At 37.4% G+C, this 22918-nt stretch overlaps 1 protein-coding gene across 1 annotated transcript in view; it reads left to right on the top strand.

The window, feature by feature from the left end:
• Idh (isocitrate dehydrogenase [NADP] cytoplasmic) overlaps nucleotides 1-22918 on the top strand; it is a 295030-nt gene that overhangs the window by 417 nt on the left and 271695 nt on the right. The gene's annotated exons all lie outside the window — the stretch shown is intronic.

Genomic DNA, 22918 nt, shown 5'->3' with positions numbered 1-22918 from the left:
GGAGGAAAGCAAGATATCACAACGCATTTAGCTTCTGATAAGCATAAGAAGCTCTACAGGCAGCTTCTTCATCTGTAAAGATGACCAGTCTCTGCCATCTTTACATGAATTTTCTCTGTCAAACTGGATTTGGGATGAAAGAAAGATAATTAGCCATTGCAGAGGCTGTGTTTTCTTTCCATACCATATATCACAATCAAACTTTTAAATCCATGGACTCTACATCCAAATTGATCTGCAAATTATTTGACAGCAAATTCACATGTGTAAGCTATCATCAAGAATGTATTAGCACCACATTGAAAGAGCTTGGTAAATAATTACAAAATATAAACTATATCTGTGTTCTGATGCATCAAACCATAAAGATGTAAAACGTTTTCCTACTATCATTTGTTATTTTGATTCAAAAAGTGGTATGAAGAATAAGATTATTGATTTTGTGTCCCTACCTGGGGAAACTGCAGAGCTTATGAGCAATTCTATCTTAACTGTTCTTGAAAAAAACAATTTATCTAAGAAGGTTGTTGCATATTGTGCTGATAATGCAAATACCAATTTTGGTGGTGTAGGTAGAAAGGGTATTAGCAATGTCTTTGCTATATTGAACAGAGGTTTAGAGCAAAGTATTATTGGAGTAGGTTGTGCAGCTGATATAGTTCACAATGCCATTAAAAAAAACTGCTGCTTATCTTTTACTACTAGACATAGTCTATTGTAACAAAAATTTATAGCCATTTTTACATTTATACTCTCAGAGTAGAATCTTTGAAAGAACTCTGTGAAGAAACATAATTTGAAAATCACAAAATACTAGGCTACAGTAAAACTAGATGGCTAGCTTTAATGCTTGTGATTGACTATAATATATAAAGCAGTTTCTGCTTTATATATTATCTTTATATCTTATCTAATTGTGGAAGAAATATAAACAAGGTAATCGGCATCAGCATGCTCGCGAGCAGTATAAAGCACAAGCAAAAAGAGTAGCTAGCATGGTAAGGAAGGCTAAATCAGATTTCAAGAGAAAATTAGCTAAGCATGCCAAAGTAAATCCAAAAGAGTTTTTTCGATACGTAGCAAGTAAGAGAAAGAATGATTATGGAATGATAACTTTACTCAGTGCTGATGGTAGGAAAGTGACAGATGTAGAAGAAATAGTTCAGTTACTAAGGTTACAGAAACTGATGTGAGCATTGAGGTAAATGAACTGGAGGTACTCAGTATATTGAAAAATATCTATATGAATACAGCATTAGGTCTGGGCAGTATGTTAGCCTGTGTGCTACGAGAATGTGCAAGTGAACTGGCAATGCCTCTGATGAAGTTGTTTAAGTCTTAGTTTTGGCAAGGCTCCAAGGGAGTGAAAAGAGGGTAAGATAGTTCTTTTACATAAAGATGGCTCCAAGACAGAAGTAGAAAATTATAGACCAGTTAATATCTCTTTTGTGGATGTTAAAATATTGGAAAAGTTGGTTAAAAGTAAAATTCAGGAACCGGTGGATAGGAATATGATTCTTTGTAGGGTCAGCATGGCTTTGAAAAAGTGCTGCCTCAGTCTGCTCTATCACATTTTATAATAAGGACAGCAGAATTGGATAAAGGAAATGGTTACATCATACTGCTCAACTTTTGCCAAGGCATCTGGCAGAATGCCACTTGGAAAACTGCTACAAAAGCAGGAGCAAATGGGAATGGATATGAAACTAGTGGCATGGATAGGATCATGGCTGATAAACAGACATCAGAGGGTGGTATATAGTGGCATGGAATGAAGGTGAATGAGAGTGACTAGTGGAGCCCCAGGGCTTTGTACTAGAACCACCACCCTTTAATTTGTATATTAATGATATAGCAGAAGATTTGAAAGGGGACATTCAGTTGTTTGCCGATGATACAAAATTAGGGAGGGCAATAGTTGATAAAGGTAATGTAGATATCTTACAAGATGATTTAAATAAATTGGCAGTGTGTACAAATGGCAGTGGTTGTCAATTCAATGTTGTAAAATGTAAGGTAATGCACTTCGGGATGAAAAGATTACACACTTCATATTATGTTGATGGTACTAGTTTATAGGAAATTGATGAGGCTAGAGATCTGAGGGTGATGGTGGATAGAGATTTGAAATTTAGAGGACATATTGCAAAATTGATTAAATAGCTCAGAGGATTACTTGGATGCTAAAGAGCACATTGACAAGTAAAGATAAGGAGATTATTATTCCTCTTTATAAGGCTATGATTCAGCTACATGTTGACTACTGTGCACAGATTTGGTCAGCAGCATTTCTTGGGGATTGGGAGGTGATTGAGAGGATTCAGAGATGAGTGACCAAGCTGGTGACAGGTCTGTGGAATGCTCTCTCAATCTATCCTCATAGGGATAGATTGAGGGAACAGGTAGAGGAGATATGATTAGAAATTTATGAGTTACTGAAGGATTACTGTCAGATAATTATAAATTTCTGCAAATAATTATAACTATTGGGTACTTTATACATGAATAAATATTTCTTATTTATGGAGATAGGGTGTAACTGATGAGATATTGTTTAAATAATCTATTTATTACAAATTGTGTTACATTTGTAAATTATTTTTTATAACTTTATAATTTACAAGAAAACCAACATTACAAATATCCCCTAATTGTTTTGAGCAGTATATAAGATTGAGACAGAAGAAATTTTTCAATTCATGAGGAGGTGGGGAAAACAAGGGGTCACACTAAGAATCTGTCTAAGAGTGTGATTTAGTAAGGGTGTGTGTGTATGTGGACTAGGTTATTTTTCTTGGAGAGAGTGGTGAATGAGTGGAATGGATTGCTAGAGGTGATTGTGAATAAATTTAAGGAGATGTAATAAGAAAAATTTTTCAGTGAAACGAACGTGTTTTGAAGAGCTCCTGATTCAGATAAGTTTTACCTGGAATAATTAAGTATATATGCGTAATTGTTTAAGTAAGAGCGGCTGTAAACGTTGTACGCTACCGATATTATTAGTGTGGGTTTTTTTTTCTTGCTTAAACTAAATACGAAAACGTTAATATTAGACCTAGTAACCTGCAGAGAAAAAAAAAAAATGGCGGCGACATTGTCATTCCATGATTTTAATTTGGATTTCAGTCGGTTCGTTAAGTGTGAGGTCTTTTATATGTATTCCTTCGATTACATAAAAGATTTGTGGATGTTTAGTGTGGATGGAAGAAGGGTGTGTGCGAAATGTGACCTGAACGAGGAATTGATGAATGCGAATATGAAGTTGATGACAGAAAGTGCTAGTACCGAATGCGTCGCGAGTGCACGTTTGAAAGAGAAGGATGGCGAGAAAGACAGGCGAAAAAATGTTAACAAATCAGGAAAAAAGAAAAAGAGCGATTTGACAACCGTAACGGATGTTAAAAGGGACGAAAGTGAGGCGGAAAGAAACGAAATTGAGAGAACAAATGAAAGTAGAAATGGCGTGGTGCAGAAATCGCAAGTAAAAAAAATCGAAAGAATGAATGATAGCGAAAAAAGAATGACTGATGGCGAAAGTTGGACGCATATTAGTCCGAAAGTACGGAAACAAAGAAAGATATGTGAGAGTGAAAGTGAGAAGAATGATAGTGAAAGTTGGACGTATGTTGGACCGAAAGTATGGAAACAAAGAAGGATGAATGAGAGGGAAAGTGAGAAGAGGGGGTCGAGAGTTAGAAAGTTAGAAAGATTTAATGATAGAGTGAATGTGTCGCGAGGTTCAGAAGGTGAATTGGATTGGATGAAGCAAGAAATGAAATGGATGCGGAATGAAATTAAGAGAATTCAGGTCAAAACTATTAAAATAAATCATGATGGCATGAAAGAGTTAACAAAAGATGAGCGAGTGGCGTTGTATGGCGACTCCATTATTAAAGGTGTGCTAGAGGATAAAATGCACAAGGTATGTTTTCCAGATGGTAAAATGAGTAGAGTGATTGAGGCATTGAATATGAGGCGGGAACGAGCAAAAGAGTTAATTGTATTAATTGGTACGAATGATTTGAGAGAGAACAAAGAGCATGTCAAAATGAATGTCAGGAGACTGCTTGGAAAGATAAAGGAGAATAGTGTGACAGGAAGGGTGGTCAGTGTGTTGCCTAGGTATGATTGTGGTGAAATGAGGCGGAGAGCAAGGATTATGAATGATATTCTGGCTGAAATGTGTGAGGAGATGGGAGTACAGTTTGTTAATGTGTGGAATGAGTTTGAGGGACGAAGTGAGCTGTATGGGAGCGATGGACTGCATTTGAGTGGTTATGGTGTGCGTCGCTTGGAGAGACTGCTGCTGGAAAGTAGAGAAGTGAATAGAGAGAATGAATCAGATCGAGAGGGGAGTGATGTGGAAGAGCAGGAGAGTAAGACAGGAGAGATTGAAGGAGTGGAAATGAACGTGGAAGTGAGTGCTATGAGTATAGAAAGTGAGAGAATGGGTGTGCAAGAGGATCAGGGAAACGGCAAGGCTCAGGGTGGACAGGGATACACAGCGTGAGAAAGGTGGATGCTCCAAGAGGAGGTGAGAGAATGTGTAGGCAGGAAAGTAATGGGATGATCAGGGATCAAAAGGAAACAGATGGAATTGCAAAGGGTTCTAAAATGAAGAAGCAGAAAGGGAAATGGCCCCAGTCCAGCATGGAGAGATCACATCGAGTGAGTGATATCAGTGGAACTAGCTGTAGATCCAGAAATGAGTTGTTGTGTTTGTATACCAATGCTAGAAGTATGAGAAACAAGGTGGATGAAATGGTTGCACTAATTGCGTCTGTGCACCCAGAGATTGTCGGAATAAGTGAGACATGGTTAGATGAGGATGACATCCTGACAGGAATAGAGATGGAAAGGTGTTTCGTGAGGATAGAAGGGGTAAAAAGGGAGGGGGAGTGCTATTGATGATAGAGAAAGCGTTATGTCCATACAAGGTAGAGATGCAAGAGGGAAATGGGGCCAGTGGTTTTGAGGCAGTGAGGTGAATAGAATCAAATACTTGGTGGGATGTTGTTATAGACCTGGTAATGTGGATGGTGGTGATAGTGAAATGTATAGTCAAATAAGCCAAGCAAATAAGAAAAGGGTGATCATTATGGGTGATTTTAATTATGGCAATATAGACTGGAATGAAGAGATAGCAACTGGAAGTAAAGAAAATGAGTTTCTTGAGTTTTTGAGGGATAACTTCCTCAGACAGTATGTAACAGAGGGCACAAGAGGATTAAGGGTCTTGGATTTGGTCATCTCATCAGAGGATGTAATTATAAATGAGGTGTCAAATCATCCACCAATTGGTGAAAGTGACCATGAAGTGATTATTTGGGTGGTTGCCAGCATTGCAAGGACCCCTGTGAAAAAAGGGTATATGTGGAACTACAAGGGGGGTGATTATGAAGAGCTCAGGAGACAGCTTGCAGGTGTAGCATGGAATGAGGAGTTAGCTGGAAAAGAGATCAGTGCAGCTTGGGGGATTTTCAAAAAATATTTAGTGGATGCAATGTCTAAATGTATACCACAGGTGAGAAGGTTAAATAAGTTAGGTGTGAGATGGATGAATAAAGAGATTAAGCATGCAATACAGAGAAAAAGGGCATTGTGGAGGCAGCATAAGAGAAGTGGAAGTAACCAATTTCATGAGTTCTACAAAGACCAGGCAAGGAGAGTGATTTGGTTGGTGAGAGTAGCTAAAGAGAGGTATGAACAGCAGTTAGCTAATGAAGCTAAAAAGAATCCTAGGGAGTTCTTTCGATATGTAGCCAGCAAAAGAAAGAATGATTATGGAAGGATGACATTGATTGGAGGAAATAGTATAAAGACAGCTGTTGCAGAATGTGTGGTGGAGATACTTAATGAGCAGTTCATAAAGATCTTTCAATCTTGTGAATGTGACTTCATGGAGAGATTAAGAGCAGTTGATGATGGGGAGGAGAGACTGACTGTAAGTGAGCAAGAGGTGTTTGGGGAGTTGAGTAAACTAGATGTAAATAAGGCTGTGGGACTTGATAATATATCACCGCGTATTCTGAAGGAATGTGCCAGAGAGTTGACACCTGCCTTGACATATTTTTTTAATACGAGTCTTGCACTTGGTCAAGTCCTAAAGAGTGGAAGGAGGGCAAGATTGTGCCACTTCATAAAGGAGGTGATCGAACTCAAGCATCAAACTATAGGCCTATCTGTGTGTCAGGTGTTGTGGTTAAGTTGTTGGAGAAGCTTGTGAGAACTAGGATCCAGAGTTGGGTTGACAACAATGGTATAATCTTTGATGGACAGCATGGATTTGCTAAAGGGAGGTCGTGTTTTAGTAATCTACTTACTTATTACAATAAAGTGACTGCTTCCTTGGACAGAGGAGAAGGATACACAGTAATATACTTGGATTTTGCAAAAGCCTCATGATAAGTTGACAGTCAAACTAGAGCAGATGGGGTTGGATATTAGATTAGTGCATTGGATTGGAGACTGGCTATCTGATAGGTATCAACAAGTTGTGTATGGGGGTGCAATATCCAGGAAAAGGAAAGTCACTAGTGGAGTGCCTCAGGGATCTGTTTTAGGGCCATTACTATTTAACTTGTATATTAATGATGTTGGCGAAGATTTGGATGGAGATATTCAGTTGGTTGCAGATGATGCAAAGTTGGGACGAACCATAAAGAGTAGTGAAGATGTTGTGGCCTTGCAAGAAGACTTGAATAAATTGAGTGATTGGGCAAGCAAATGGGGATGTGAGTTCAATGTTGCAAAATGTAAGGTTTTAAAATTTGGAAAACAAAGATGGGATGCAGAATTTATGCTTGGTGAGAATATATTGTTGGAAGTAGAGGAAATAAGAGATCTGGGAATGATAGTGGATAAGGATCTAAAATTTAGGGGACACATCGCCAAAATTGTGAAGACAACACAAAGACTTATGGGAATGATGAGGAGGACACTGACGTGTAGAAGTAGGGAGATTCTTGTTCCATTGTATAAGGCTTTGATTAGGCCACACATGGACTATTGTGCCCAGATTTGGTCACCTGGTTTTCAGAAGGATGAAGAGATGTTGGAAAGGGTCCAAAGGCGACTGACTTTGGACCCTTAAGGTAGTTTCTGACCTCTGGAATGTCGAGTATGAGGAAAGATTGAAAAGATGTAATTTGCAGAGTCTAGTGGAGAGAAGGAAGAGGGGAGATATGATATAGACCTACAAGTTGGTAAGGGGTTGTTATAGGATCAATGGTGGAGAAGTTCTACAGAGAATAGTGGGAGATCAGGGGAGAACCAGAGGTCATCCCTGGAAACCGTATAAAGAGGGTGTGAGTAGGGGAGTGAGAGGCAGGTTTTTTTCGTGCAGAGTTGTGAATGATTGGAATGCCTTGCCTGAGAGTGTGGTGTCTGCAAGGAGTTTGAATGTGTTTAAGACCCAGTATGATGAGATGTGTGTGAGATAAAAGGACCCCCTAGATGAGTCTTTGACTCCATGAGGTCTTGTTTAATAATAATAATAATAATAATGTATGATAAGTATTGTTGTTGTTGTCGAGTCCATTGAAGAGCTTCTAGATATGACCGTGGATCCTTTGAGTCACTGTAGATGGTTATTCCTTCTGTAATGTTTATTACTAGATTTGAAAGATAGAATTTGACAGCTGTTTGTATGGCTGTTAAAATTCACAAGTGAAGTTTGAAGCTATTTTGCCAGCTTGGTTTTGATTTGCATTTCTTCACCTCCAGGTATAGTTAGAAAACCCCGTGAACCTCCTCGGTTTTGAGTATTTCATCAGATGATCCATCAGTGTAGTCAATGACATGGTTTGGATTATTTAAGTGATGTATAGTGTCAAGTCCTTTTCTTTTATTTTCTTGCTGTGAATCCTTTTTTGAACAAGGTTCAAGGAGATTTAAGTTTATCATTGTGTTTTTTGGTAGAATAGTGGAAAAGAATGGCTCTTTGCTTATTTCAATGGATTTTAATTACTTGTCCAGGCATCAAAAGTCCTGAGTGATATGTGATCCTGTTGGTGGCTACTGATTCTGTTAGTGAATTTAACTGGGAGAGTTTTCTTCTGTCTTCTACTACAGTGCTTCCCAAACTTATGGATGTGACAAGGCCCCCTTTGGAAAAATGAAAAGATTTCATGGCCCCATCAGAAAAAAAATCCTAATACAGACATATATTATTATAATATTTATTGTATTTATATTCAATACAAAACATATGCACCAAGCGTATTTCTTTCCCACGCATCGTCCCACTTGTGTACACTCTCAGTGAAACATTCATTTAAAGTGCGAAAAACTTGGTTGTTTTAAATGAGTGCAAGATTTTGCGTTTGTAAGCTTTTGTGTGTGTGTTTCTTATCAATACCTTTGAAATGAAACTTATATGAATAAGCATATATTTATTAATATTCGTTAAGCGCAGAAATACGCAGGAAGCAAAATTTGTGAACCAACACCGATGTGTGATTTTTTCCATTAAAATATAAAAAAATAACAAAAAAGAAATAATAAAAATTAAATACATTTCTTTTAAGATTTAAAAAAATCTACTTAGTCTTAAAACATTTTAAATTTATTTTCATTATTGTTCATCAGATTGGTCAACTGGATTCAGGATTGGCTGTCCAATAGGTATCAGAGAGTTGTGTATGGTGGTGCAGTTTCAAAGGAAGCTTAGGGTTACAAGTGGGGTCCCACAGGGCTCAATACTGGGATCTCTATTGTTTAACCTTTATATATCAATGACATTGTCAGTGGATTGCAAGGGGATATTAAGTTGTTTGTGGCTGATGCGAAGCTGGGAAGGATTATTAGTAATAGTGCAGATGCAGCAGCCCTGCAAGAGGATTTGAATAAGTTAGATAGATGGGCAAATGAATGTGGGTATTGGTTTAATGCAGCAAAATGTAAGATTTTGAGGTTTGGGAAACATCGATGGGACACTGCATACTCTATGGGAGGAGTTATACCGGAGGAAGTAGGGGAGATGAAATCTGGGGTTGATGATTGATTGAAATCTGAAATTTAGGGGACATATTGCAAAGGTGGTGAAGGCAACACAGAGGATTGCTGCAATAATAAGAAGGACGCTGACCTGCAGAGATAAAACAGTTATCATTCCGTTGTATAAGACCCTGATCAGACCACACTTGGACTATTGTTCTGAGATTTGGTCTGCAGGATTTGAAGGGGGATAAATTAACTCTGGAAAGGGTACAAAGGCAGATAACAAAGATGGTTTCAGGACTGTACAATGATAGTTATGAGGATCGGCTGAGGGAATGTGGACTGCAGAGTTTGGTGGATAGAAGGAGAGGTGATATGATTGAGACTTTTAAATTGTTGAGAGGTGGTTACAGGGTTGACACTGGGGAGTTCTTTTGCTTGGGCTTGGTGGAACAGCAGGAAGGAGTGATGACAAGAGGCCATCCCTGGAAGTTACAAAAGGAAACTGTGAGCAAGAGGGTTAGGAATGGTTTCTTTGCATGGAGTGTGGTTGAACCATGGAATGCATTGCCTTATGCAGTGGTGAGAGTGAAAACAGTCAATGAGTTTAAGGAGTGGTATGATAGACTTTGTGTTTCTTAGGAAGGAACTCCTACGATGAGTCTTTTGACCTCCATGGAGGCCTGAATAATAATAATTATTATTATTTCACCCCCCCCCCCCTCAACAAAACTTATAGCCCCTAAGGGGGCCACGACCCACAGTTTGGGAAGCACTGTTCTAGTATGTGAAGCCCACACACTCTTGTTGAGCTTTTAAATCATTTGTGGATAAGACTGCACCTATGATAATTTTTGCCTCTATTGATTGTACTCTGTCAAGTTTTTCTTTTGAGCTAGTAGAAGCTGGAGCCCAGATTGATGAGGCATATTCCATGTTTGGTGGTATGTGTGCCGTATATTTTGTTTTGAGTGTGTCTTCGGTTTTGCACTCCGCAAAGGCTTTTGATGATATCAAGCTTTTTAAGAGCTTTATTAGATAGATTTGTAATATGAGTTGTAAATCTCAGTTCAGTGTCTAGGGTTAGGCCTAAGTATTTTGGAGATTCTGTTTTTTCTATTTTAGTAGTATATATTTTAATTTGAGGATTATAATTGTGTATCTTTTCTATCAGTGGAAAAGATGCTCAGTTTTGTTTTTTCTGGATTTATCTGTGGTTTCTGATTGTTTGAGGATTGATGCTTGTGTGCCAGATTGCTATATCATCTGCATAGCATGCTATTTTTGTGTCATTTATTATGTGAGGATGGATACTGTTCATATAGATGAGAAATAGGAGTGGGCTTAAAACAGAACCTTGTGGGACTCAAGCCCAAGTTCAGTGCATGTTGGGATAAATTCCAATAACTTTTACTTTCATTTTTCTTCCTTTCATGAAATCTGAAATCCAAATTAACGTATTCTCCCTTATTCCAGTATTGTATGTAATTTTTATTAACTTTTGTCTCCAGATGTGATCGTAGGTAGCTGTGAGATTCAAGAATATTGCTGTTGTCTTTGGTGGTTTTTCTTGAAAGCCATCTATGACTGATTGGCAAAGATAAAATAATTGATCTTCTGTACTGTGTTGAGACCTGTATGCAGTTTGGTAGAAGTTGATCTTGTTATTTTCTAAGAGCCAATTCGTAAGTCTGGTATGTATTATTCTTTCCTTTAGTTTACAGAGAGTGCTAATCAAAGCTATTGGTCTGTAGCTGTTACAGTCACTAGGGTTTTTGTTAGGTTTTAGTAAGGGTATAATGACTGATGTTTTCCTGATTTTTGGTAGTCTTCCTGCATTCCAAGAGGTGTTAAATATCTTCAGAAGGCTATTTTTTCCATGTTTTTAATCATATGTCCCAACATAAGATCAATTCCAGGTGATCTGTCAAGGCCAATTTGACTAATTGCTGTTTCTAATTCTGTCATTGTGAGGTCCTGAGTAAAGATGTCTTCAGAAGGATAGGTTCTGGATTGTATTAGCAGTTGTTTTGCAATTTTCCTGCACTTTTGCTTATGCTTAGAGTAATGTTTGGCTAGTAAATTTGCCATCTGTTTGTTTGTTGCTGCTGTATTGGTTCTGAGGAGACTGTGTTTGAAGAGTGATCAGTATCTGGAAGTGTTGCGTTGTTTAATAATCTGATGATGTTTCAGTGTTGAGTCTTTTCTTGGGTCTAGTCTATTGCAGAATTCTTCCCATTTTTTTTGTTTGCAGTTAGAAATTTCATCTTCCATGTTTTGAGTTAATTCTATTAACTTCTTTCTGTTGTCTTCTTATTATTTTGTTTTAACTGTTCTTTGATAATATCTCTTTCAGTGATCATAACACTGATATTGTGATCTTTCAAATGGAACCTAATTGTTTTTCCTGAGACCTCTGGGAATTGAATTTTTTACAGCTTTCTGTATACTGTTAATTAGTTCTAGTAGTTTCTGATCAAGTTCTTTACTAGTGGATATGCCAGTGCAATATGTTTCTAATAGTTGTGTGTATTTAGGCCAATTTGCTTTTCTGAAGTTTCAAGGTCTCTATTTTCTGTGGTTTTTGGTCTAACTGCAATTTAATGGTTGTGATGATAGGCCTATGATCACTGATGGCATTGTTTAGTATTTTCCACTGGGTAAGATTTGCAGTTTTATAATCTACTGCTGTGATGTCTAATGCTAATTCTGTACCCATTGTTTTTGACAGATATGTATTTTGTTTGTTTGTTGTTTATGATTTCAAGGTTTAGATCATCAATTAAGTCTTCTATTTGTGCTCCTTTCTGATCGAGAAGTGGGAAGCCCCAAGTTGGGCTTTTGGCATTTAGATCTCCTAAAAGGATCTTTGTGTCCGACATTGTATGACTTATTTGTTGAAGTAATTTTGTATTTATATCTGTGTTATCTGGGTGATATGCATTGACTATTGTAATAATGCGTTTTGGTAGAAATATCTTGACTGCTTGAGCCTCTGTCTTACTATTTATACTGCTGTTTGTAGTTGATACGATTTCTGTATATTTGATGTGTTTGGTCCATTGGAGTATAGCTTGACCTCTGCCAGAATGATCTGGTCTGTCTTTCCTTAATGTTGAATAGGTATTGTGTTAATGGATAGAGTGGGTCTCCTATGATGAGTCTTTGACTCCATGGAGTGCCAACATAAATAATAATAATAATAATATCACTTTTACCTTAAAAATTAATAAACTCCATTTGCTAATCACAAAAAAAAACCTTCAGAAAAATAAACACACGAAGCACAGTATCACATTGCTATTTAAAAACAAACAAATAAAAAAAAATGATTGAAATAAGCATACCAGCATTACAAACAAAAGCATGCACAAAAGATTACAGTAAACCCATTTACAGGACTTTAGAGGGGAGCCAACATCTATGATGCAGGCGGGGCAAAGTCTCATGGAACCTCACTTGCGGATGAATTCAATCACTGCCCTAAAATTAAACTTAAAATTGGAACATGGAACATTCGCACAATGTACCAAATTGGAAAAACTAGGCAGATAGTCAACGAGATGAGTAAATACGATCTTGATATCTTAGGAATTGCTGAAACAAGATGAACAGGTTTTGGTGAGATAAGAACAACCGACAAATATTGCATATTGTATTCGGGAGATGATGAAAGACATGAGAAAGGAGTTGCAGTGATTGCAAGTGACAAAGCAAGGAAAAGTCTGATGGAATGAAATTTAGATCTCCCTTTAAATAACCAAATAATTAAAGCTAGATTTTTCTCCAGGTTCATGAAATTGATCATTGTACAAGTTTATGCACACACAAATGAAGCCGAAGAAATGGAGAAATCAGTAAGAAGTGTGATTGAAATCTGATTATTATTACGTGACACCTCCAGGGAGTCCAAAGACTCATTGAGGGAGGACACCTACTCTACAGCTCTCTTTCTTCACCACTCAGTACATCGACTACAACATCATCTATGCCAACACCATCTACTGTCCACCACCACCATAGTATTTTTTTCACAGACAATCACAAACATCCATGCCCATGGCGGGATTTGAACCTGCAGCCTTTTGGCTGGAGAACGGATACACTAACTACTCAGCCAACCAGGCAGGCAAAGAATACAATATTCTTAATCTTCTTTCACTACGTGTTATTCCCGCTTCCTATGCAGAATCCGCGTATTACTTAGATGCGACTTCTTGTTTGTTAGTACCACTCCCAACCAACCTGTCGCCCAGCCTGCCACTGGGGGGATATATTTTTGACTGTAGCAGCATATGTTCACAGGGCCAGGTCGCCTGCTTGCGGGATGAAAAACGGCAGACAAACTGGCAGAAAAAACCCCACTGTCCGCAACCAAGACCGGCTAACTTGGCTATGGTTGAGGAAGATCCTCAAATTCCTCACGTCTTCGACTGGAATCGAACCTGGGACACTCCTTCCCCAGTCAAATGGTTGTAAAGCGCAAAGCCACTAGGCTAACCGCACGGACTTTCGAACTTGGGTTATTGCGACCACAATGCAATGTCCTAACCACTAGACAATCATGGCTGTGAATTATCGGAATACAGGTAACCCTCGTATAACACAGATGTTAGGTTCCATAGTAATGCCACATTATATAAATCACGTTATGCGAGACTCAGATCACATACAAAAAGTAGGGTTATGTTCTGAAATCGGTTTTTAAAAAAAAATTATATAAACAACAATGACATATCCAACAAAAAAAATTTTTATTTAATTCAGGTAATTCATGTAAGTTAAGAAAATATAAACTATGACATAAATACATAGTATAAAAATTACAAATTGTAATTAAGCTTCATTGCATGTAATGCATAAATGTTTTAGGCAAAATAAAAAGAAGTGCATATTTTAATCTTTCATAGCACGAGGATTTGAGGATCGGTTAATAAATATTAGTTTTGTTATGTAATCACCTGATGCATTACTACAAAACAGTAGAGTAATTCTGTCTTTGGAAACTTTGAATCCAGGAGCTGATCTTTCATTTTTCGAAATATAGGTGCTTTTTGGCATTTTTTCCCAATATAACCTGGATTCATCAGCATTGAACACCTGGTCTGCATTATAAAGGTTCATAAACTTTGAGGGTTTTTTACTTAATAAGATTTCCATCCAAAGGAATTTTCTTTTGAGTGCATCTTCTTTTCAAATCATTAGAGATTCTTTAATTTTTCTCTTAGAAAATTGCATACATGAGCAACGAGCTTTGCGCTCACTGTTGACCCAACAATAAACACTTCCTCGGATTTTATGTTCATTGTATTTGATTGTTTGAATTATTGATTCATTTAAATTCAAAGTCCTTACAACAACTGGTTTTTCCCCATTTTTCAACCTATCCATGATTTTAATTTTTTTCTTCGAGACGAATTTTCTTTTCAATATTCATTTTTCCCTTTCAATGCAATTTGTGGCTTACTGTAAAAATATTTTTTTTTACATAAAAAAGCATTACATATTAATTATGTATGTAACTCACCAGAAAATGAAGTGCTCAGCTTGAGATAACACACTTATGATTTTTAATGCACTTTCCTGCCAGAAAACGAAGACAATTTTCAACAATAAACACTTTATATACGGTATACAATTGACGTACATGCATGCTAAAGAGTGCTTTCCCCTAATATAAATTCGCTCCTTATAACTGCGTGCAATACAGGCAGACACAAATTTAACGAAGATAAAATTTGATAAAGGGTTACTACAATTTGTAGACCGCATTGTATAAGTACCGCATTATACGAGGGTTACCTGTACTGACCATTTAAAACTATATATTTAGAAATTTATGTACATTTAATCATACAAATACAACATTTATTTTACAAATGATATTCTATATTTTTCAATTTAGCTACTTGAATACAAATTCTATCCTACAGTTTTTCTTTATGAACTGGTCAATAACATCGTCATAAAAAGTTAGTTGTAACGTAATTTTCCCAAGCAACACGCACACTTGTAAAGGCTGCTGAAACTCACTGGCTAGAGCTACGTTGACTGCGTATGGCCTGTGGTTGAAGTAATAGAGCGAGACAATGTGAAATGGCTATGCTTGCACATGAAATCACAGTGCTGCTGCTGCAAGGACCTGTAAGCTCTTACAACTGAGCAAGCCAAGGTAGCTTTGACTAGACGAGTAAGCATCGGCCTTCGATATAGAACGCAAAGCTCAATTATTGCAGCGCAAGCTTAAGAGACGTCTTCTGTCTACAAAAATAAAAGCCTAAATGAAATGCTTATGAATGCATGCATTTATTAACAAATAAATAGTACTTCTTTCTCAATTAATGAGCTGCCACAGCAAGCATGGAGAATTCGCCACTATTGATGGGAGACATGAATGCTAAAGTAGGGAAAAGAAAGACGGAGGATGAACGTGCTATAGGAAACGAAGCGAGTGATGAATGAAATCTGTTGTAAATTACCGACCGATTAGCATATCAGGAATCATTGTCAAGGTCTTAGAGAAATTAGTCAAGAAAAGAATACAGGATTGGATAGACGAAAATGGGATATTGTATGGGGGACAACATGGTTTTGTGAAAGGTAGATCATGCCTCAGTAACTTGCTCACGTTTTATAACACAGTGACGGCTGAACTGGATAGGGGTAATGGGTTTACAGTGATACTACTGGACTTTGCCAAGGCCTTTGATAGGATATCGCATGGAACCCTAATCAGTAAACTGGAGCAGATGGGTATAGATATAGGGTTGGTGAGATGGATAAGAGGGTGGTTGAAGGAGAGATATCAAAGAGTGGTTTATTCAGGAGTGGAGTCTAAAAGACGTCTTGTGACTAGTGGAGTGCCACAGGGCTCTGTTCTTGGACCACTGCTTTTCAATTTGTTCATCAATGATATTGGAAAGGATCTGAGAGGAAGTGTTCACTTGTTTGCTAATGATGCAAAGTTGGGTAGAGCAATTGTGAGTGCACAAGATGTCAAAATTTTACAGGATGATTTGGATAGTTTGGAGGACTGGGCTAGGAAAAATGGATGTCAATTTAATGTGGCAAAGTGTAAGGTTATGCACTTTGGGGTGAAAAGAATAGCAGCAGTATATCGCATTGGTGGAATCATACTCCAGGAGATTGATGAGGCCAGGGATTTGGGTGTGTTGGTGGATAGGGAGTTGAAGTTTAGGGGGCACATTGCAAAAGTAACTAAAACAGCTCACCAAATCACTTGGCTTCTGAAAAATACTTTAACATGCAGAGACGAACAAGTTGTTGTTCCTCTGTATCGGGCCTTGATAAGACCCCATCTGGACTTCTGTGCCCAGCTATGGGCACCAGGGTTTCTTTGTGATGGGGAGGAAGTGGAGAGGGTCCAGAGACGAGTGACCAAGATGATAGCAGGTCTGTGGAATGAACCTTATGAGAATAGGTTGAAGATTTGTGGGTTGCAGAATTTGGACGATAGGCGAAGGAGGGGTGATATGATTGAGACATTCAAATTACTGAAGGGTTTTTATGAGATTGATCCAGAAGATATTTTTGAAAATATGACTGGTGGTGGGAGGACTAGGGGCCATGCATGGAAGCTGGGCAAGAGCGTGGTTGACAAGGGTGTTAGAGCTAGGTTCTTTACTTGGAGAGTGGTAAATGAGTGGAATAAGCTTCCAGAGTCTGTTGTGGGTGCTACGACCGTGAATGAGTTCAAGGCAAGGTATGATAGATACTGTGTGAATGTTGAATAGTTGTTCTTGACATAATGTTAGGGCCTCCCTCGATGAGTCTGTCGACTCCTTGGAGTTTCCCGGAACAATAATAATAATAAAATAATAATAATAATCGAGTCATGTTGTACCATCATTTTTTATTTTTGGTTTAACCAATAAGAATACAATTTGGTCGGCTAAATCCCAAATTGCCAGCCCATCCTCGTTCGTTCAGTATCAAAGTAGATACCCAACAGGGTGCACCACAAGAAGGTGAGGATTGGACATTAGGTCAGAAGCCCTGGTCGGTTCTCCGCATTCCTTTAAAGGCTATGTGGAGGTCTCCTCTCAGTTATACAGCTTTGACCCTTAAGCACTCTGGTGTGAGACAAGGATGTACATTATCCCCTCTGTTATTCATTATCTATATGGATCACATTATGAAGGAATGTGGTATTAAACCTGATATCAAAATTGGAGATGTTAATGTCAGCTCTTTGCTTTATGCGGATGATGTTATACTTCTAAATAAATCCGCTACAAGTCTGCAAGATTCTCTGACTAAATTGAATAGCTGTTGTAATAGATATGGTATGAAGGTCAGCAATAAAAAGACAAAGACAATGAAAATAGGCAGAATCATTGAAAATGTCAACTGTGTTGTGAATGGAGAACCTGTGGAACAAGTAAAACATTTCAGCTACTTAGGCACAATTTTTACTGAAGATGGTAAACTAAATATAGAAATAGACAACAGAATCAGCAAAGCTGGTATTGTGGGAAGTCAATTGAATAAATTCATATGGAATAAGAAAGAAATTAGTCGGAACACTAAATTAGCTGTATACAAGACTGTGTTCAAACCAATTTTAACTTATGGATCTGAGAGCTGGGTCAGAAGTAAAACACTTGACCAAAGACTAGAGACCGCAGATATGAGAGTCCTGAGAAAGATTAGAGGCGGGAACAGATGGCATCAATGGCAATATCATATTAAAAATGAGGATATTAGGAAAGAACTTGACATTGTCAGCATCCAGGAATGCGTTAGCAGAGCTAATCTCAGGTGGTATGGTCACTTAAATAGAATGGGAGAGGAAAGATTAGCAAAACAAGTGTTCTCTGCCAGGTTGGCAGGAAAACGACCCAGAGGAAGACCAAGATATAGGTGGATTGATACGGTACAAAGTGCCTTAGACGATAGAAATATAAGATCTGATAATATTGGAGTCTTGACAAGTAACAGACTGATTTGGAGGAAAATTGTAGATAGGAAGTTAGTAATGATGTAATTTTTTCATGTAGTACTGTCATCCTGTACACCCCTTTGAGGGTACATGGCAGGAATTTGATGATGATGATGATGATAATAATCGAACTTTTTACATCCTTCTGTGAATTAAAAGTTTATTTTTCACTTGGTTAGATTATAATAAATTTAGTTTAATCTTTTATCCAAGTGTGAGCAAACAAAGTTTCCGCCTGAAAGTATCTTCGGGACTGGGGTAAGGTGGTACAACACCAGTCAACTCGTTGAAAAGGTGGAGCAAGCTAACATCACTCCTATCTCAGTATCTCCCATAATGCAAAACACATCTCCTTGCAGATATGCCTAATGTAATGCATTAAGGGAAGGGCCACTATCCAGACTAGTTTCGACCTTTATTGAGGTCTCTTCGGTGGGAGCCAGGCCCAAGTGGAGTTTCCAGACAGAAGCATTAGCAAGGTTACCTTTACCTATAGGAGTTGCCAAATGGTGTGCCACCTTTTTAATAAATTTCTCTGGATTTAGAGAAAGATGTTGAAAGTTTATTTTTCAGTTGGTTAGACTATAATAAATATTAGTTTAATCCTTTATCCAAGTGTGAGCAAACAAAGTTTGTGCCTGAAAGTATCTTCAGGACTGGGGTAAGGTGGTACAACAAGGCAACTCGTTGCAAAGGTGGAGCAAGTTAACATCACTCCTATCTCAGTATCACTCCTTTGCAATGAATTGCCTGGTGTTGTACCACCTTACCCCAGTCCTGAAGATACTTTCAGGCACAAACTTTGTTTGCTCACACTTGGATAAAGGATTAAACTAAATTTATTATAGTCTAATCAAGTGAAAAATAAACTTTCAACATCTTTCTCTAAATCCAGAGTAATATATTAAAAAGGTGGCACACCGTTTGGCAACTCCTATAGGTAGAGATGACCTTGCTAATGCTTCTGCCTGGTATCTCCACTTGGGCCTGGCTCCCACTGATGAGACCTCAATAAAGGTCGAAACTAGTCTGGGTAGTGGGCCTTCCCTTAATGCATAACATTAGACATATCTGCAAGGAGATGTGTTTTGCATTATGGTAGATACTGAGATAGGAGTGATGTTAGCTTGCTCCACCTTTTCAACGAGTTGACTGGTGTTGTACCACCTTACCCCAGTCCCGAAGATACTTTCAGGCGGAAACTTTGTTTGCTCACACTTGGATAAAAGATTAAACTAAATTTATTAATCTGTGAATTAAATTTCCTCATTATAAGAGGTAGTATCTTTAAACATAAGGAAATTCACAAACTAACATGGATCTCCCCATATATGTAATACTTTCAAGAGGACATTACAAGATGTTAGAGTTAAAAGAGGAGCTGATGCAGCTTCAGACCATTTTCTGCTGACTGCAAGAGTTAAATTAAAGCTAGCAAGAAATTCAAAACTAAAAACGAATAAGAAAATTAAATATAACATTGATAAACTGAAGGAAAAGATAATAAAAGAAATTTACCAATGAACTGAAGAATAGATTCTCAGTTTTAGAAGAATCAAATGAAAATTATGAGGAAAATAAGATTGAAGCCAACTGGAAAAAGAGTAAAGAAGCCTTCAATGAAACTGCAGAAGATATTTTAGGAGTGACAAGTGGGAAGTTACTCAAAGAATGGATTACAAGAAAGACATTAAAACTAATTGAAGACATTAAAACTAATTGCTATCATCTTGGTCACTCATCTCTGGACCCTCTCCACTTCCTCCCCATCACAAAGAAACCCTGGTGCCCATAGCTGGGCACAGAAGTCCAGATGGGGTCTTATCAAGGCCCGATAAAAAAGGAAGGAAGAAGAAAGAAGAAGAAGAATAAAAAATGAAAGGAAGAAGATAAAAGAGAAAATAAACAACTGCAAATCAGAAAGATTACGTGGAGAATATCAGAAGCAATACCAAGAAGTACATAAGATGGTAAAGCGCTCCGCCGAAATGACAAGAGAAACTACTATCAGCTGTTGGCTGAGGATTCTCAGAGAGCGAATGATACCTTGAAGAATTATTAAATGTTAAGCATGACTCTATAAATCCAAATATCAAATCCCCTTTTGAAGAGATACCAAATCAATTTGAATTTCACATAAACATGGGAGAGATCACAGTGCAAGAAATCATGGAAGCAATCAAGATCGAAAAGAATAGAAAAGCAAGTGGAAATTATAACATTAGTTATAATTTCCACTTACAGAATACACCAATTGGAGAGGAATCAGCCTATTGTCAGTACCATCAAAGATCTTCATTAGAATCATAATAAGCAGAATAAAAAATAGCATTGAGAAAATTCTGAGAATAGAACAAGCAGGCTTTAGAAATGGAAGAAGCACAATGAATCAAATTTTATTCTTAGATACATAATTGAATAGAGCGTTGAACTAAATTTAACTATGTATCTCAGTTTTATTAATTTTGCCAACGCTTTCGACAGCATAGACAGAGAATGTCTATGGAAAATCCTGAAAATTTATGGATTTCCTGACAAAATAATAAATATTATAAAGTAAAGGACAAATTCTATTTAATGGAACAGCTTCCGAAAGTTTTTACATCAAAACTGGTGTTAAGCAAGGTTGTGTCATTTATTATGTGACACCTCCAGGGAGTCCAAAGACTCATCGAGGGAGAGTGTGCCAACAACATCGAACGATTGTTCCCTGTCCAACTACTAACTGCGCTCAAACTTCCTTAAGCCATTAGTAGCAGAGGCTCTACCAATTGACCAACCTTTGCTGGCCTGTCTGGAACACTTTTCATTATTGTCATAAATTGGATAATGCAGCATACTCTGATAAACATGAAAACTGGAATAAGATGGAACATTGACACCACGTTAGAAGATTTGGACTATGCTGACGACATTGTACTACTATCATCTAGATTTGAGGACACGAAAATTAAGACAGCAAAGTTAGAGGAAACTGCTACACAAATAGGTTTACACATGAATGGGAAGAAAACCAAAATATTAAAAATCAACAGTAAAAAGAATCACCCAATCTTTATAAATGGAAATCAAGTAGAAGTGACAAACACTTTTAATTACCTCGGAGCAACTGTCAACATGGAAGGCAGTACCAACGAAGACATTGCAAAAAGAATAAAAAAAATCTTGCTACACATTTAAAACTTTACAAGAAATTTGAAAATAATCCAATATAAAAACAAATTTAAAGGTGCAAATTTTTAACTCAACTGTGAAATCTGTATTACTTTATGGAAGTGAATCATGGCAATTAACCAAACAACAAGAAAATAAAATAGATGTCTTCCAAAACAAAATGTCTTTGCAGAATTCTCAAAATTTACTGGCCAAATAAAATCTCAAATATTGAAATTTACAACAAAACCAAACCCATTACAAGAGTTAAAGAATCACAGATGGACATGGATAGGCCATGTATTGAGAATGCCAACATCAGAAAACACAAGAATAGCATTGACGTGGATGCCTGATGGTAAAAGGAAGAGGGGAAGACCCAAACTGACATGGCGCCGGATGGTAATTCAAGAACAAAACAAACTAGGATGGTCAAGCTGGGAGAAAGCAAGAGAAGCAGCACTGGACCGAAGAGGATGGTACACTAAACTTGTGGCCTCATGCACCTTATAGGTGTAAAGAGCAATAAGTCAAGTAAGTCGAGTCATTTGCTAATCCCCCCAAAAAAAACCTTCAGAAAAATAAACACACAAAGCACAGTATCATCACATTGTTATTTAAAAATAAACAAACAAACAAAAAAAAAGATTAAAATAGGCATACCAGCATTACAGTAAACCCATTTGCAAAAACACTGCTATCAATACTCATTTAAAAAAAGTACAAAAAACATTAACAAAGCCTTCAAATAAAAAGAAAATTAACAAATCAATTCATTACTTAAGAAACACATACTCATAAACATAATGTAAGCCAATTAATAACATCACTACCAATTATGTTCATCAACACATGTAAAGATCACATGGTTTGAATTTTTGGTTATTGGAAAACAGTAGCTTTCATAAGTAAATACCAAAGAAAAGTTTTCACTCTCCTTGCAGAATTAGCTGAAATGAAGAATACAGTTTTAATAACATTTTAATGTAATTATTATTATTATTATTACCCAAACCCCATGGAGCAAAGACTCATCTAGGAGGTCCTTTTATTATACACACAGTTCATCATACCGTGCTTTAACCACACTCAAATTCTCTGCGGACACCACACTCTCAGGCAAGCATTCCAATCATTCACAACTCTGCATGAAAAAAACCTGCTTCTCACTCCCCTACTCACACCCTCTTCATACAGTTTCCAGGGATGACCTCTGGTTCTCCCCTGATCTCCCACTATTTTCTTTTCTTTAGAACCTCTCCAGCATTGATCGTATAACAACCCCTTAATAACTTGTAGGTCTCTATCATATCTCCAATCTTCCTCCTGTCCAACAGACTCTGCAAGTTGCATCTTCTCAATCTTTCCTCATACTCAACATTCCAGAGGTTAGAAACTACCTTAGTCAATCGCCTCTGGACCCTTTCCAACATCTCTTCATCCTTCTGAAAACCAGGTGATCAAATCTGGGCACAATAGTCCATGTGTGGATTAATCAAAGTCATTGTGTTAGTAATTACATTAAAATGAAAGTGATTACATTGGTAAAGACAACATTTTGTTAAACGATAGCACAGCTGTTCAAACTTGATCATACCTGATTCCTTTGCTGCATGCACCACTGGTTATCATTCATAGCTCAATACGTCTTCTTTTGTGATACATTCTGCTGCATCTGCCTCTCAACTTCAGCAACTGTAGCAATGATATGTTGCTACTTCTATTTCACATTTGGTCCTGGTGATGACATACAGTATTCTTCACATACCTCCCTAATAAACATCCATTAGTATCAGTAATCTGGATAGCCATCACAGTTAGGTCCTGTTTGGTACACATACTAGGCACTGAATTAGAAACTTT

Source organism: Typopeltis vanoorti, chromosome 12 (assembly GCF_054136105.1).
Source record: "Typopeltis vanoorti isolate ZY-2024b chromosome 12, IOZ_Tvanoo_1.0, whole genome shotgun sequence".
NCBI classification, from domain to species: domain Eukaryota; kingdom Metazoa; phylum Arthropoda; class Arachnida; order Uropygi; family Thelyphonidae; genus Typopeltis; species Typopeltis vanoorti.
The sequence above is the reverse complement of the archived record's forward strand: the minus strand, read 5'-3'. Positions and strand labels throughout refer to the sequence as shown.